Source organism: Sprattus sprattus, assembly GCF_963457725.1.
Source record: "Sprattus sprattus genome assembly, chromosome: 3".
Taxonomy (NCBI): Eukaryota; Metazoa; Chordata; class Actinopteri; order Clupeiformes; family Clupeidae; genus Sprattus; species Sprattus sprattus.
This window is the reverse complement of record NC_137922.1, coordinates 18712785-18730284: the sequence shown is the minus strand read 5'-3', so window position 1 is coordinate 18730284 and position 17500 is coordinate 18712785. Positions and strand designations below refer to the sequence as shown.

Below are 17500 nucleotides of genomic sequence, written 5' to 3'. Positions count from 1 at the left end.
CTGAATAATTCCCAGCTATCAGAAATACTACTGACGAAGGAAATTCCACTGCCTTGTCAGAGCAAGATTCTCATTTCTCATGCAATGCATAGCACCCATGCACTATATCCCTCCGGAACACTCCCGATACTTCACAGACCATCTGCAAAATGTCCAAGTAATTCCTATGTCTTGTAATGTAAAGTCTGGAACAGCACTTAATGGGCTCCTCAAAATACAGCAGGCCAACACACAATGTATGTGTACAGCATGTAAGGTCAAAGGTCAAATGACTGAAAGCTACTAGACTCTTGATCAGGTGCCCTTCAGTCAGGTCTACCATGTACACTTGTTTCTCTCCAGTTTCAGATGTGTGTGTGTGTGTGTGTGTGTGTGTGTCTGTGGTTGTGTGTGTTTGTGAGTGCTTGTTAAAGTGTTTAAGTGAGCCTTAGTTACAAAACAGTAACGTCTTAATGAGCTAAAGGGATACTTAATATATGCAAAGGGTGGCCCAGTATAAGCGATCTGTGATTTTCCATTGCCAAGGCAACTACCGTCAGTGGCCAAGAACAGCACAAGAGTGCAATCCCTCCCTCTTTCCTCTCTCTCCCCCTCTCCTCTCTCTTTCTCTCTCCCCCTCGCCTCTCTCTCTCTCTCCCTATTTCCTCTCTCTCCCCCTCTCCTCTCTCTCTGTCTCTCTTTTTCTCTCTATCTCTCCCTCTCCTCTCCTCTCCTCTCCTCTCTCTCTCTCCCCCTCTCCTCTCTCTCACTCTCTCCCTGTGTCCTGTCTGTCTCTATTACTCTCTCTCTCTCCCCCTCTCCTCTCCTCTCTCTCTCTCCCCATCTCCTCTCCTCTCTCTCTCTCCCCTCTCCTCTCTCTCTCTCCCCCTGTCCTCTCTCTCTCTCTCTCTCTCTCTCTCTCTCTCCTTGTTTCCTCTCTGTCTCTATTTCTCTCTCTCTCTCTCTCTCTCTCTCTCTCTCTCTCTCTCTCTCTCTCTCTCTCTCTCTCTCTCTCTCTCTCTCTCTCTATCCTCCAGCCTATTTCAGCTGGTCCAGCTCTCAGCCTGAGAGTGACTAATGAGAGTGGAGGCCTTGTTTGTGTCACATAGCGCTTGCCAGATTGTCATACCTCTATTTCTTCACACCATGCTCTGGTTTATTTTAACCGAAAATTGGCAATAATCTATAATTCATTGACAGCCTCACACTGCGGCTGCATGTGTCAAACCCTCATAAACACCCAGATAACTCTTGTGTGTGGGTGCAGTACCAGGAAAGTGGAGTGGTCACAGTGGCAGCCAATAACAGGAACAGGCTAAAGAGGCCCCAAAAGAAAATTCTCAAATGTTTTGCCCAGAAAATGATGATAAAAGGGTCTTTGTAGCCCATTTAAGAAACCATTTGGCTACTGGTATTATAGGTTAATAATGCAGATCCCTTGTGTAAATTTAACATCAGGGGAGGGTTTTTATTGAACTTTCAGGTTAGTTTGTTTAAGATTTCTTAAACAGGTGCCCACCAGAACCATGTTCCATATCATACTAGAACCCAAGGAGAATCCTCTAACAGAAAAGAGTAGAACCTTGAAGGGTTCCTCTCTGGGGACATTGGTTTGGCACTTGAATGAAAAACAACTACTTTACAGGGTGTCCACGAGTAACATTCTTCATGCAAGTGGGAGTAAATACCATAGATTAGATTGTATAGGATCAGAAGCATGTAACATTAGATAACTCAAATTAGCCTATTATAACACAGCGACTGACGTTTTAAAATACAGAATTCAAAGTTGTAACGATAAATTTCCCATCAGTGGCCAGGAACAGCAGAAGAGTGCAATCCCTCCCTCTTATGGAATATTCTTCCCCCTTCTACCCGAGAAGTGGCCCCCTCTCCACTTTTAAGTCTAAAAAAAGTAAAACTTTCCTCTTTATTACTCCCCATAGTAAGGTTTGGTGTCCAGCACTTATTGCAGAGCCTCTGGTGGAAAGGGCTGCCTTTGCTGGTGCGTCTCTGTGACAAGCCTGCCAGTCATAATTAGTATTAGTATGGTATAATTGGTATCGGCTCACTATCTCCCTGTCTATACCCTGCAGCCTATATGTACTGTATGCCTGATGTACATCTGCCCCATGGATACCAACATGATGCGTACCTTTGTTGTTTTTTTGTTGAACCTTCAAGAAATGTTCCTTTAAGAACTGTTTGAAAAACAAAGTGGAACCATAATTCATCCCAATCTAGAACCCAAGGAGAATCCTTTTATAACACAAATTAGACGGACCTTGAATGGTTCCTCTAGAGTTTTAAGTAGAGGCGTACACGAAGCACCACACCATGCCCACACCAGTTCCTAGTGTTGCAAGATAACCTTAATCAACAACCCCGCAACCGTACGCACCCCCACCCCCTCTCCTCCTCCATCGCACCATCCAGTGAAGTTTGAGTGGGGGATGGAAACCAAAACCACAAGCCATCACTGTGACTCACACTGAGAGAAAAATAACAGAGCAGAACATGTCTCACACCTCCAGCAGCACTGGGTGTTCACAGCAGTATTAGCCAAATGTGCTGCTGTGTGGAAAAAACAGCAACATCAGGGTGAAGCCCACAGCATTTGTATCCCTCCTTTGTTTTTGAGCTCCCATCTGGACAGAGCCGAGGAGTCGCTTGACTGATATCCAGCAATAAGGCTGAGATGTATTGGAAGTGAGCGGCGGAGCGGCGGCGGCGGCGGTGGTTCTAATGGTTTAGGGCTGGCCAGCGAGCCAGCGCCTCGGCCACTGGTTCACACTGCCGCCTTTCATTAGGGAGAGCCTGCAACACCAGAGGGAACAGAGGCGCTCTTGTTTCTTCGGTTCTTGTAAGACAATATGGCAGAAAAGAATCATTACGGCACTCAAAAAAAGGAACACCCTAACCCAGACCCATGTTTTATTTTTTTTGATTTTGCTTTAAAGAGGTAATCCATTAAAATGTGGGTGCAGAAGGAGAAAACATGGATGTGCCGGTAGGTGTATTTACACAATGGCCTGGCGTCAAGGTTGGCTCAGGGTGTTATAACTCATTTGTGGTGGGACAACCATCAGGTGTCCTGGACTGAAAGTTCAAGGGAGGGCGTTCAATATGTTTTCCCTATTATCTTGAACTAAATAAAAATGAATCCGCCTTGCTTGCTTGCTTACTATATTTGTTTTCAGGGGGCCAATTCACCCAAATCTGGTCAACCAAAGCTGTCCACCAAGGCACGGAAAGACCCAAATAGCCAGATTAAGACCCTGATAGGCAGACTAAGACCCTGATAGGCAGACTAAGTCAGGGGGAATACCAAGGGTGGACTCGTATGTCTCCAACCCTGCTGTGACCCCCACACTTGCCTGAGCACATTAGGCAGGGTGTGTGTCTCTGGTCCTGACACCTGCGCTCAAGGAGTCCTGCTTGAGTGGCCTGCTCCACCAGTGACGCAGATCTACTCCAGCAGCCAAAGGAACACCCACACACACACATACACACACACACACACACACACACACACACACAAACACACACACACACACACACACACACACACACACACACAGACAAACAAAGCGCTTTGCGCAACACACCCATGAAGGACACATAGAGTACACAAACTTACACAGGCATACACATGAACACTTAAAAACTAAAGCACATATATGGCACCCCTCTTCTGCAGGGGAAGTGAGAGCTGAGTGCTTTGTCTTGGCAGGGCTGTTGGCTGTTGTGCTCTGGAGAGAAGCCCTGAACACTAACAGAAGCAGCAACAAGAGGAGAGAGGTCAGTGTGTGTCTCTCCATATACTGTATATATGTGTGTGTGTGTGTGTGTGTGTGTCTCTGCATATATGTGTGTGTGTGTGTCTTTCTCTCTCTGCATATACGTATATGTGTGTAGGTGTGTGTGTGTGTGTGTGTGTGTGTGTGTGTGTGTGTGTGTGTGTGTGTGTGTGTGTGTGTGTGTGTGTGTGTGTGTGTGTAGGTTGGGGATCAGCAGGGGAGAGTGGCAAAGTAGCACAGGGCGTCAGAAGTTCATGCACTCGCCTCTTAATCCACATGGTAGAAACAAAAGGGATTACACACACACATGCACACACACACACACACACACACACAGACAGACACACTCAGACACACACGCACGTACGCACAGTGTGCTAACGAGGCTGGTCGCAGCCAAGCGGCGCCACCTGCCTCTTTCCTCCAATCAGAAGCGGCACAACAAACCTGAGGTGCAAATTAGCAGCACCCTGGGAAGAGGGGAAGACGAGGAGGAGGAGGGAGAGGGAGGATGAGGAGGAGTAACGAGAGGAAATGAGATCAAAGGAAAGGGAAAGAGTGCTGAGAAAAGAAAGCAGGGAGGAGAAGAGATTGTGTCGGCATCGCTCTGATCCGGGTCCACAGAAGGAGGACCCTGCGAATGGGCTCAAACACAAAGAGTGTGAGGGTGTAGGAGTGTGTGTGTGTGTGTGTGTGTGTGTGTGTGTGTGTGTGTGTGTGTGTGTGTGTGTGTGTGTGTGTGGTGAGCGTATGCATGAATATGTTTTTTTTTTGCATGTGTGTAGGCACTTGCAAGAATGAGAACGTAAGTGTGTATGTTTATGTGTTTATGTGTATCCGTGTGTTTATGTGTCTATCAAATTTGAATTGCAGGAGAGACGATAGCAGGGCGTCTCTTTCTTGTGTGGTTCACAGTAGTGGCAATTACAGGCAGAAAAGGGGGGTATGTTTACAATATCACACTTTCCCTAACAAGCCGTAATAGTGTGCACAAAGTGAGCGCGTGCAGGAATGTCCGAGCCTCCGCCAGAGTGCACGTGGAGTTCATACAAGACAGAGTTTAGTCAACTGACAATGTGGTTTATGTCAAAACTGCAGAAGGCGAGAGAGGAGAGGCAGGAGAGGGTGGGAAAGAGAAACTAAGCAATCCCATTCTTTTCATTTTCTGACAAGACTGAGGAAGTTTTCGCAGCTTTTCTGACAAGCGCAATGAGATTTTTCGGCGCGGGGAAATGTGAATGTTGACGAGGTGTTGATTATGGATGCTGCTCGTCTGACACCTCTCTCGGTGAGCCACACGGGGGCTGTGGAAAGAGGCGAGAGATTAAGTGAGCTCGGAGTCTGTTTATCCTCGGGGCGCAAACAGTAGTCGGGAGAAAAGGGATCTGTCTGAAATACATAATGCCCCAACTTTTCCATTCCAAACAAAACTCAATCTGTGTCCCCGTGACTAACTGTGTTTGTGTGTGAGAGTTGGTTAAAAATGAAAGAGACTGTGTGTGTGTGTGTGTGTGTGTGTGTGTGTGTGTGTGTGTGTGTGTGTGTGTGTGTGTGTGTGTGTGTGTGTGTGTGTGTGTGTGTGTGTGTGTGACTGTGTGTGTGTGTGGTTGTGTAAAAAGAGTGAGTATGTTTACGAGAGTGACTGTATGTGTGTGTGTCTTTGTATTTGTCTGTCAGTGTGTGTGTGTGTGTGGGTGTGTGTGTGTGTGTGTGTGTGTGTGTGTGCTTCAGTGTGAGTGTGTGGAGTGTGCTAGTGAACGTGACAGGGCTGTCTTGTCAATCCATGCATGTCCTGAGAGAGCCTCAACCTCCCGCAGGTGTGGGGACCAGCTGCCATGCTTGGCCTCCCAAACACACTCCAGCCTCTGTGAGAGGAGCTCACTAATAAACCAGTCCACCGCAGCCAGGCCAGTATTGGGTGAACCATAAGTTACAGGGGTACTCTGGATGAGGATAAAAGCACCAACATGACTGAATCAGTGTAATGTCATGTAAATGATCCAATGGGAAAGTAAGCCAGAAGACTGCAGTGTCCAATCTCTCTCTCTCTCGCACTCTCTCTCTCTCTCTCTCTCTCTCTCTCTCTCTCTCTCTCACACACACACACACACACACACACACACACACACACACACACACACACACACACACACACACATACACATACACATTTTCTTGATTACTTACTACCAAAGCTTGTATAGATGATAAATAAATAAACAGATACATTCAAATAAATAAAATAACACATCTAAAAGTATGTTTTCATTTTCATTTATCTAGGCCAATACCAAAAGAGCATGAGAATCTGTTGAATTTACAGAAAGGCACAGGTATCAACATGTATAAAATGCAGGTTTGACATGTCATTTGATGGTATATGACATGATTACACCTGGCATCCATGAAACACCCTAAGGAAAAAGCTTGATTACACAAGCAGATTTGCATGCAATCATGTGATATCTTCTTTTCTGCTTACTCTCTACATGAACACACCCCAGCCTCAACCCATGGTTGATTGTATAAAGTCACCACATTTGTACTTCTTCATTCCCTCTCTTCTCCACCTCTCGCTCTTAATTCAACTTAGAAGCCTGCGGTTCGTCTCACCTGTGTCTCAGTGTCTGTGTCAGTCAAGGGTTTATGAACTCACAGCAGGTCCCTCCGCCACAGATAATCACCATGGACCTACAGGATATGAGAAGGGAAAACATAATTTGAATAGGCTACTCAAATTAACAAACAACTATCACACGCACGCACACAATCAAATACACACTGACGATGCCACAAAAGACTCGTCCTTGTCTCAAAGAGCACTGTAGACACTCATTTCAATGATGAGTCAGAACAACATCACTTCCATGAACGCACTCTGTGATGGAAGGAAGTGACCAAATATAATATGTCCTATTTCTAGTGAAAGGATTAGTAGAGCTATTATTAACCTACTTTGAAGTTTTGTTCCACTGTGACATCAAAATGAAACTGCCTTGTGGTAAAAACTGTATTCACTGAATCAGGTAAAGACCATGACAGTCAAAAGAAAACCGAAACAAAAACAAATAAAATACACATCAACATAAGTTCTTTGACTTTTGTCACTCCAACAGGACATTAGTAGCCCAGCCCAACACTCTACTCTTGCGTGACCACGTTTGCACCCGTGGCCCACTAGCTGGTCACTTTGTTTGAACATTTGAAAACGCAACAACTAGCGTGGCACAGATAAGCCCGACACTGCCATTGCTCGAGGTGAACCAGCGTCATCCATCCACCCCCACCCCATCACCCCGGAGCCACGATAAGTCTAAATGCTAAGACAGACGAGCGTGCGCTCGCCAGAGTGGAAAGTTCCTAATTCTCTGGCCTCCAGCACGGAGAGGAGACAAGGTTAGTTTGACACCAGCAGCATTGTCATCACACAGGGAAGAAAACACACATGGTCACGCAATCGCAATCGCAAACGCATACACATACAATCACACACACAGTCCCGGGAACACAGACATAGTTATAGCACAGCTACATACACAACCATACAAATGCACAAGCAGTCATGCAAATACTCACAGTCACAGTCACAGCCACACAAATACTCACAGACACACAAATACTCACAGTCAAAGTCAAAGACACACAGTCACAGCCACACAAATACTCACAGACACTCAAATACTCACAGACACACAAACCCTCACAGTCAAAGTCACAGACACACAAATACTCACAGACACACAAACACTCACAGTCAAAGTCAAAGACACACAGTCACAGCCACACAAAAACACCAGTCACACAAATACTCACAGACACACAAATACTCACAGTCACAGCCACACAAATACTCGCTGTCACAGTCACAGTCACAGTCACACAAATACACACAGACACTCAAATACTCACAGACACACAAACCCTCACAGTCAAAGTCACAGACACACAAATACTCACAGACACACAAACACTCACAGTCAAAGTCAAAGACACACAGTCACAGCCACACAAAAACACCAGTCACACAAATACTCACAGACACACAAATACTCACAGTCACAGCCACACAAATACTCGCTGTCACAGTCACAGTCACAGACACACAAATACTCACAGTCACACAAATACTCCCAGTCACACAAATACTCACAGACACACAAGTACTCGCATTCACAGACACACAAATACTTGCTGTCACAGTCACAGTCACACAAATACACTCAGACACACAAATACTCACAGTCACACAAATACTCACAGTCACAGTCACACAAATACTCAGTCACAGCGACATAAATACTCACAGAAACACAAATACTCGCAGTCACACAAATACTCACAGCCACAGTTACAGTCACACAAATACTCACAATCACACAAATACTCACAGACACACAAATACAAACAAATACTCACAGTCACACAAATACTCACAGTCACAGTAACAAATACTCAAATACACACAGACACACAAATACTCAGTCACAGCCACATAAATACTCACAGGCACACCAATACTCACAGTTACAGACACACAAATACTCGCAGTCACAGTCAGTCACACAAATACACACTGACACACAAATACTCACAGACACACAAATACTCGCAGTCACAGTCAGTCACACAAATACACACTGAAACACAAATACTCACAGAAACACAAATACTCACAGCCACAGTCTCAGTCACACAAATACTCGCAGTCACAGCCACGTTAATACTCACAGACACACAAATATTCACAGTCTGAAATTCACAAACATCCCATAGTTATGCTCCCCATAGCATATAGTGAGACTCTCTCTCTCCCTCTCACACACACACACACACATACACACACACACACACACACAAACACAGACTCCTCAGTCTCTTGAGACTCCTGCCACCTGTATAAGTGCATGATCCTTCAGATATTTAATGTTGTTTCTGCACCCCTCCCAACAATAATGAAAACATTTCCTTATGGTTTAAAGAAACACAAAACACACTATTATCTGAACATTACAAAGAGAAAGAACCTCAAATTAAATCATGTTTTTCTTTCCCTGTCCACAAGCTCTTACATGTGTGATTGTAATCACTGGGTCTCACCCTGTACATCATGTTGGTCAGTGGTCCACCAATTTCTCTTTAAACACTAGCAGGGTGGTTTAGACAAACGCACTACCCAAGCAGACTTGTTTTGATTGGAAAACCATCTGCAGCTGGTGTCTGCGAGAGAAGAGAGATTGCCGAGGGCCTCGCCCGCAGGGGGGTTGGGTTTTTTGGCGTCGGACAAGTGGGACAATATGTGGAATAATTTCCACCATTGCTTTAATTAGGAAGGCACACATTAATGGTCTGGTGATGGAGGGCGGAGTCTCAGTGATGGTGGTTGCCTTGGTGAGAGAAGAGTGGTGGCTCTTCGAATTTCAACTGACATTTCAACACAGTGGACTCACTGTGAAGGCCCAGCTGCACTTCAAAATGTCTCAGTGACTGATTACATCAGCACACATATGTAGAATTACGTTTACATATACATGTATTCAACAGTGTAACCTACCACCTGAAGATGAAGCTGATTCAGAAACCATAAAAACACACGGCAAAAAACTAGAAGGGGAAAACCCTTTCCACACTCAGCAAAAATATGGCCGAGACTAACACCTCTAGCTCTACATATTCACACACATCAATAACACACACTAGATTCCTGGAAAATACACACACACATGTTGTATTTGATGTATTGCTAGTGACAAGGGATTAATTTACATGTCATAACTAACCTGTTATTCTTGGGCTGTGGCGCTTGATTTTGTTTCTATGAAATAACTGTGTTTTTTTGACAGGAGGTATGTGGACCACCCAGCCCAAGGCAGCAGTGGTTGCTCTCACCCTCCCCTCAAAAAAAGAGAACTCATTCAGTAAGTGCGGAAAGTGGGAAATAGCATGAGCTCCGGTGACAAGATCAAACTTGGGTATCGCACAAGTTATCCGAAAACACAAACGTTTTTAATTAATTCTGTTGCATGTGAAATTGTGCTCCGATCATGATGCTTATCGGCAAAAACGAGAAACACTTTTTTTTCTAGCCGGTCACCTCAAAGCACAGTATGGTTACAACGCCAAATCCTCTGGGACTGACCTCTGGGACTGTCTCTCTTAAGTTAAGACAGCCAATGCAACCTATACGTCTGCTGTAGCCAGTCAACAGACAGGTCACAAAGGTGATTATTATACTGACCTTCAATCAGAACGTGCCAATATTAGTTCCATGCCAGTAGTGTTATTTGAGAAAAGATGTGTATCATCATTAGCATTTGTCCTTTCAATTAATTGATTCTATTACAACATAAAGGGATTGAAAACTGTTCCTGTGTAAGTAAAGTCTTTGCACAACCTTCAAAGACTCCCACAGTTCTTTTCTTGTATTCGACTGTAATACAAACCATGCATTAACATTTGCCATGTTAAAGATGAGGCTGATCATGAGTTTATGAGATCTGATAATCTGGTAATAAGTGGAGTACAGTCTTCATAAATGCAACAGGGCCTCCTTTCCTATTTTCTGTGAACGTTTAAGAGGTGCATCAAACCTTTGAGAGGTCCATGTGTACTCTGCTCTCTACACTGGTGTAAAGCCAAATATCTGGGTATAGTTTGTGCTTTTGTATTTGTATAAAGACTTACTTTAATAACTAATAGTTTATTTAAAAAACTAGTTTTTTTTTAAGAAGATTTGACTTTAATGAAGCCCTCTTTTCTCTGGAAAGATGCTTGAAGTGACATAAATTGAGCATGATGCAAAGTAAACAAGCAGTGAAGTCCAATGTAAGGTCTTTACCATAGAACACGCTATGCAAAATAGAATAAATATTTTAGTTTCTTTACAAAACAAGAGGCTGCTCTCTTCAACAGCCGAGACTAGGCATTACACAGAGAGTATGTTTTGGCTTACTGGGACTCTTTCCAGTCTACGAGACTACAAGAACAGAACAGCAAACACTACTTGCATTAACTAGCTATTTTCAAGCAGTCAAGTGCAGACATAGTTCATTGTTTTGTCTGTTTCTTAGATCAAATATGTTGTCAATAGAATTGTTCAGTGGACAGAAACTACCATTCTGACATCTCTTTGGGGTCTTATCTGACAGGATCAAAAATATTGAGTTTCATTCAGTTTGTCAGTCAAAATTCATAGTTCCTGTTTAATATAGTGCTTTTTCTGAGCAATTCCCAAACTAATATAAACAGGTCTGCATGTGGAGCGCACCATCAGGGCAATTCAATTAGAGTCAATGACAATTAATGTTTGACAGAAGCATCAGCTTCAGCATCAGACACAGAGGGCCCTATCTTGCCGATCAGAAACGCAAGTAGGACGGCGCCAAGCGCAAGTAGCTGTGTGGGCGGCTCTATGGCGCAGTTGCTATTTTAACGGCGGAAAAAACACACTTGCGTCCAGCGCAAGTGTCAAAAGGGTTGGTCCAAAGGAGGTTACTCAGCCATAGGTGTGGTTTGGGCGTAATATGCAATAAACCAATCGGAGCGTCATTTCACATTCCCTTTAAGAGCGAGAAGCGCATAGTCCATAGCGGCTTGTTATTTTGATGGCGGAATTACCTGGTGGAAGACCGGAGAAGTTCACAGCCGAGGAGACCGACGTGAGATTTACACCAATTTTTTTGGCAAGCCATATATAATTACAAGGAAAATAAAGTATTTACCACTTGAGGAAATCATTGTGAAATCCATATCCAAGATATTTTAAAAATAAGCATACATGTAGCCTACACATTGACCCAAATGATTCAGGTTAATTGAAGCTGCGTGACATTTGATTTATTGTATGGCTTTGTAAAAAGCCGGGAGATAGATATATATGGGGATGCGAGAAACCCTCCAAAAGTAAGCAAAGTCAAGCAAGCATGTCAAGATATTGCCGTGATTGTTTCTGCAACGGGGCACCCGAAAACGTTGCCGAAAACGCTATAATGACGTCCGGAGACGTGGGACATCCAAGCTGGAAGGTAACACACGTTCTCGTGCCTTCACGGGAGGTGGATCTGCCTCGACCCAGGATCTGACGGCAGCAGAGGACATCGCCACGTCTACCCTCACGCCTGAGAGCGTGCAGGGATTTGGGGGCATGGAAATCGGCACCCAAGCCAGTGCACCAGCTGACCAAACCCAAGGTACATAAATAAAGTCCACATACACAGAGATGAGTTTACAAGATTTATAATAATACTGGCATTAAATAAATGCAACAAAGCCATACAATAAATCAAATGTCACGCAGCTTCAATTAACCTGAATCATTTGGGTCAATTGTGTACGCTAGATGTATGCCTAGTTTTTAAATGTCTTGGATACGGATATCACAATGATTTCCTCATGTGGTAAATACTTTATTTTCCTTGTAATTATATATGGCTTGCCAAACAATTGGTGTAAATCTCTCGTGAAGACGACAGAAGTAAAGTGTAGCCTACAGGTCCTATACTGTGCGGGCAAGCACATGCGCCCTTAAAATAGCGTTCTGAATACGCGTTACAGACTTTAGACATTGCGCCTCACATTAGACCAGCTTTTTTTTGGTCAATGGCGCACGGCGCACGGCGTTGTTTTGAAAACTGCAAAATACCACTTGCGCCAGAGAAACGCCTTCTCTGTTCCGCCCCCGCCCATGTCGACGCAAGTTCATTTCGAAGCGGACCTCTGGAGGGAAAATCGCGCTGTGCGCCGGGTGCAAGATAGGAATGATACTTGCGTCGGTGACAATGTCACTTGCGCTGGGTGCAAGATAGGGCCCAGAGAGATCTTCATTCAGTGCTTTTCAGTGTGTTTCTTACTGCAGACTTCATTATGTATTTGAGTGGTTCAGCATCCTCTCAGTCATACTAAACACTGGGTCCTATCCTCTTGGCAAGCAGGTGTTTCAACTGCACCACGGCAATGATTCACCTCTGTCTGAGCACAACATAAACGAGCCCATCAGCGTATTTCCATCCGTGTGCCGCTCGCTATCCTTGTGTTTTGCTCTCCGCAGCAATGGCTTGATAAAAACAAAGGAAGTGGTTCGGGGGTGGGGGGTGGGGGGAGGCTGATCGATTGCGGCGGCTGTCTGCCCAGGGATGATGATGACTCTCCTCTGGGCCCGGCGTCCATCGCGGAGGGATTGTTGGAGGGCTAATGTATCTGCGTGCCCTCACTCCGAGCAGTCAATAAGTCCTGGAAACGCTATCCATCTCTGAAACACCACTCCTTCACTTACTGTAAATGTGCGTATTTGTGGACATGAGCTTCTGCAGTGCCAACATGAGAACGCAAGCAGAATACGCTGGCCATGGTAGGGAGATACACATGAACACACACACACACACACACACACACACACACACAAACACACACACACACACACACACACACACACACACATATAAACTTGCCATGGTACATCTCAGAAGTGATTTTTAAACTTCTGGTATCTGTAATCATAAATATAGCATTATATAATGAATGGTTACTAAGATTTGTTTGTAAGTACTCTGAAATGGTACAAGTATGCAATCTTCTGTTGCAATTGTACTCCCCCCTTTCCTTATTACATTGCCTTAACTGATAAAGTTATTCTTCATTTGAAGATCAGCATTCATGCCATCCGATTTCACACCCTTTCACTTTTAAAGCCTTCTGTTAAAAAGTATGTCTGAGAAACTAGCTGTGCAGGGTGAAAAACAAAGAGGCCCATATCTATTAATCCCGCCAAAGGCTAACACACACATCAATCACAGATGGAAAAAGCAAAAGGAGTGAACGGTGGGTGTCACACAAATTATTTCTCCCCTCTCCCTCCCACCCCCTCTCTTTGACCTTCGACCTCTTGCCGTGACCCCAGGCGGCCTGAATTAGCGGCACCTGAGGCGTGACACTGCCGAGCACAGTAGGAGGGGGGTCTTTTCTTCACAGGTGTAGAGGTCGGTCACATGCTCTCAACTGAGATCAATGAACTTGTAAAACTTGCTGTTTAACCAGATGCAGCTCAACAAAGCACAGTCAGGAACCTCAAAAATGAAAGCATCCTCTCTTGAAACATTTGAATTCTATCTGAATAAACTCTGCTCAATTTCTTGCGAAAGAAGATATTTAGAATTTCCACAAAATGCCCAAAGCATACTGGTAACAAAAGAGAAAAGTCCCTGGAGATTGTAGAAAAATAAACCGTCCTGAGCATTTAAATAAGCATATATTCTAGAACATTCTGTAGCTCAGACGTTATCTGTGAGATTGTAGGCTGGAGAGCCCTGGTCTCTCTGTGAGTCAACTGCACAGTCAAGTCTTAAGTACCAGAGGGGGTCCAGGACATGTGATGTCATTAACTAAAGACCATCTATCAAATTAAACGATTTAGCAAGAACTGAATCACAGATTTGTTTTCTGCTGTAGGATGCCTCAGGAAAAGAAAAAAAAACACCCAAGGTTTCTTACAGAATGAGCTAAGAGGCATGATAACTCTAAGCCTTAATATAAAAAAGATAACAAGTTCCTCATTTGTGCTTTCACTTTAAATATAATGTTAACAACCAAAGTCACTTACAGTGTATGGAGGCAAGTCATGTCATGTCATGTCATGTCAAAAGGTTCCAATGAGTCTGTTTCAGTTAAGCCCAAACTCTTGCAGTTCAACCACTTTATTAACACGTGTGAATTCTGTGAATTAAAAAAAGGAGTGTGTTACCTATTAACGCATCAGTAAATCTTATGAGAAATGTTCATCTCCACTCCCAGCATATGAACTGGCAGCCTTAACAGGGCTTAAACCCAATGGAAGACACAAATCATTGGGCTTACTATTTTCAATGGAGGATCACACCCCGTGTCATTATCACTAAAAGGGATACATAGCCAGTATAATGTGTAGGCTGTGTCTGCTGTCTGGCTTTTCTATATGTGACAAGCCTAACCAGGCTGTCAGGCTCATAAAACAGCATTCTTAGGAACAATAGCGTTATAAATTTCTTGTGTTTCCAAATGCCACCCAATAAAGAGGATTTGAAAGCCACCTCCTAACACTAATTTCGCTTCCCATTAAAATCTCAAAGCCACGCTAAAAAAAGGAAGAAAGACAATTAAACGTACATGGTGTTTGTTTCAGTTGAAGTGTCTTTTATGTCATTAGCACATGTTGGATTAAACCAGACACAAATTAAACTTTGACTGTTGCTAAGCTACCACAACATCCCAGCAAAGATCAACAGTGTTAATGACATAAACTATTGTTTTAACCCAATTTAATTAAACTAATGAATCACAAATCCAAAAATAAATAACTTGTATTTTTCTCTCTGCAACATGGCCAAGCGGGATAATTTAAGCATCCTACTCTGTTCTTCATCCTACTCCGTTTTCCATTCGCTGTTTGTTAAATAATAAAGTATACAATCTATTTTTCAGTTCTGAATATGTGTGCAGTATACTACAGTCAAACTACAGTCAAGTCATGCTCTTGTTTCTTCTAACTGCTTATATCCCTTGCATCAATCCAATTCACACACTGTGAGAAGAAGCTTGAATGTGGGGAGATATCAAAGCAACCCAAACCACAACAGCATGTGAGCCCGCTAGTCTGCAATTATCCAATCAGAGAGGATTAGAGTGAGGGAAGCGCAACCACAGCCTGCCCAACTACAGGACAAATCAGCACTGATGAGGATAAATACAGTGTCAGCAAGGAGGAGAGGCAGAGGGAGAGAGAAAGAGGGAGAGAGAGAGAGAGACAGAGACAGAGGAAGAGAGGGAGGGAGAGGGAGAGGGGGAGAGAGTCAGAGGGCAAGAGAGAGAGAGAGAGGCACATAGAGAGAGAGGGGGAGAGAGTGAGAGACAGAAAGACAGAGGGAGAGAGACAGACAGACAGACAGACAGACAGACAGACAGACAGACAGACAGACAGACAGACAGACAGACAGACAGACAGACAGACAGACAGACAGACAGACAGAGAGAGTTGTGACTACAAAAGCTCACCACTATGTTCACAGCACTAATGTTTGGATTCAGACTAATCAAACTCTGCGGTAGCAGGATAACATGTTCTATCATTACTTGCCTACAACCGAGCAAAGACAAAGGCAAAGACTATACCTGCGCACAACTATACCCTCGCACAACTATACCTGCTCACAACGGTGTAGGCCACTTGCGTAGGCTATGGCATAGCCTCTGCATAAAGCCTACATAAATCCTACACCATAAATCAGCCTTATGGCTTCAGTTTCTTCTTCTTGACCTTCACAAGTAAATACTTAGATTCGATAAATAATGAGGATAATAAATTGTTACAGGAATGAGCCATATCAACAGCTAGGCTGTCCTTCCTTTCACTGTGTGGGTAAAGCACTGTGTTGTGCTGCCGATGTGTGACCACTAAACACCAGACGCTAACCCACAGCCACCCCTCAGGGCAGCAGGGCTATGCAGTGAGGGCACACGTTTGCGTTGGACTCCTGTAAATAGCTGTTTTCCTTTGTTTGCTTGGCCTCTGGATGCACAGCCCTGGCTGTCAGCACTGGAAACTTGCTGGCAGGAACGTCCCATTAAAAAATCTCCCATCATGCCGTTGCCTAACTGAATTGGAGACCGGTGGCTTTACCCCTCACCTACCCAGTAAATTAGTCCGCTCAGACGGACTGCAAACAGAGAGATAATATTTCTGTAATCATTCATTATGGCTGTTTATGTGACATGTTGTAACAGACCCAAAGCTTGAACTGAGAGAGAGAGAGAGCGAGAGAGAAAGAAAAGAACACAGAGAAATGAAAGGCAGGAGAATAAGAGATAAAAAGACAGGGTCAAATTTAAAAAAACGAAGCAAAGAAAGAATGAGAGTGTTTGTTTTTGTGAGTACAGAAGGACTGGAGCCCACAGATAAACAGAGCCAGAGATACCCATACTTTGGTAGTTTGGGGTAGTTGATGCGGGCGCTTTTGGTTGGGTCGTCCGTCACTAATCACAAACAGATGAGATCGTCAGCCCCTACCAAACCCGAAAGCCTGGGCCTGGCCACCTCTAGTTTCACTGACACACACACACACACACACACACACACACACACACACACACACACACACACACACACACACACACACACACACACACACACACACACACACACACACACACACACACACACACACACACACACACACACACACACACACAAACACAAACAACATCCTCATAATATCTTTACACATTACAGCAAGGACACAGACATGAAGTGGTATCATGTACTGACGCACAGTGATAAGGAGGGCATAGAGGCCCCTACTGTTTTGATAACTCCTTGATGTAAATGGCAGATAGCCATCAGCATGACTATAGTAGCTTGAGTCCAGCGACGGGAAGGTCATGAGAGACATGAAGTCACAGACAATGACTTCCCTTAGGAGAGAGAACAGTAAAGAAAAACATCTATGTAATCTTGCAGCCCAGACAAAAAAAAAAAAAAAAACAGAGAAAGAGAAACATTCAGACTTTGCATGTTCTCTTATCTTGCCGAGGTACATGATGAACAAAAAAACCTGATACAGTTGTAAGAGAAAAGAGAGTGACAAAAAAGAAAGAAGCAGAGAAAGAACAGAGAAAGAGAAAGAGAGGAGTGAAAGCAGTGGGAGAGCCAGCTCATGTAACAGTAGAGCTCTGAGCCTGTCCACAGCTGTTGGAAGTTT

General features: G+C 44.1%; 1 long non-coding RNA gene across 1 annotated transcript in view; it reads right to left on the bottom strand.

Annotated features, from left to right (window-relative positions):
• LOC308362261 overlaps positions 1–17500 on the bottom strand; it is a 49571-nt gene that overhangs the window by 6516 nt on the left and 25555 nt on the right. The window contains exon 2 of the long non-coding RNA XR_013968577.1: positions 6393–6470. This is a non-coding gene — a long non-coding RNA (uncharacterized lncRNA). The remainder of the gene's footprint in view (positions 1–6392; positions 6471–17500) is intronic.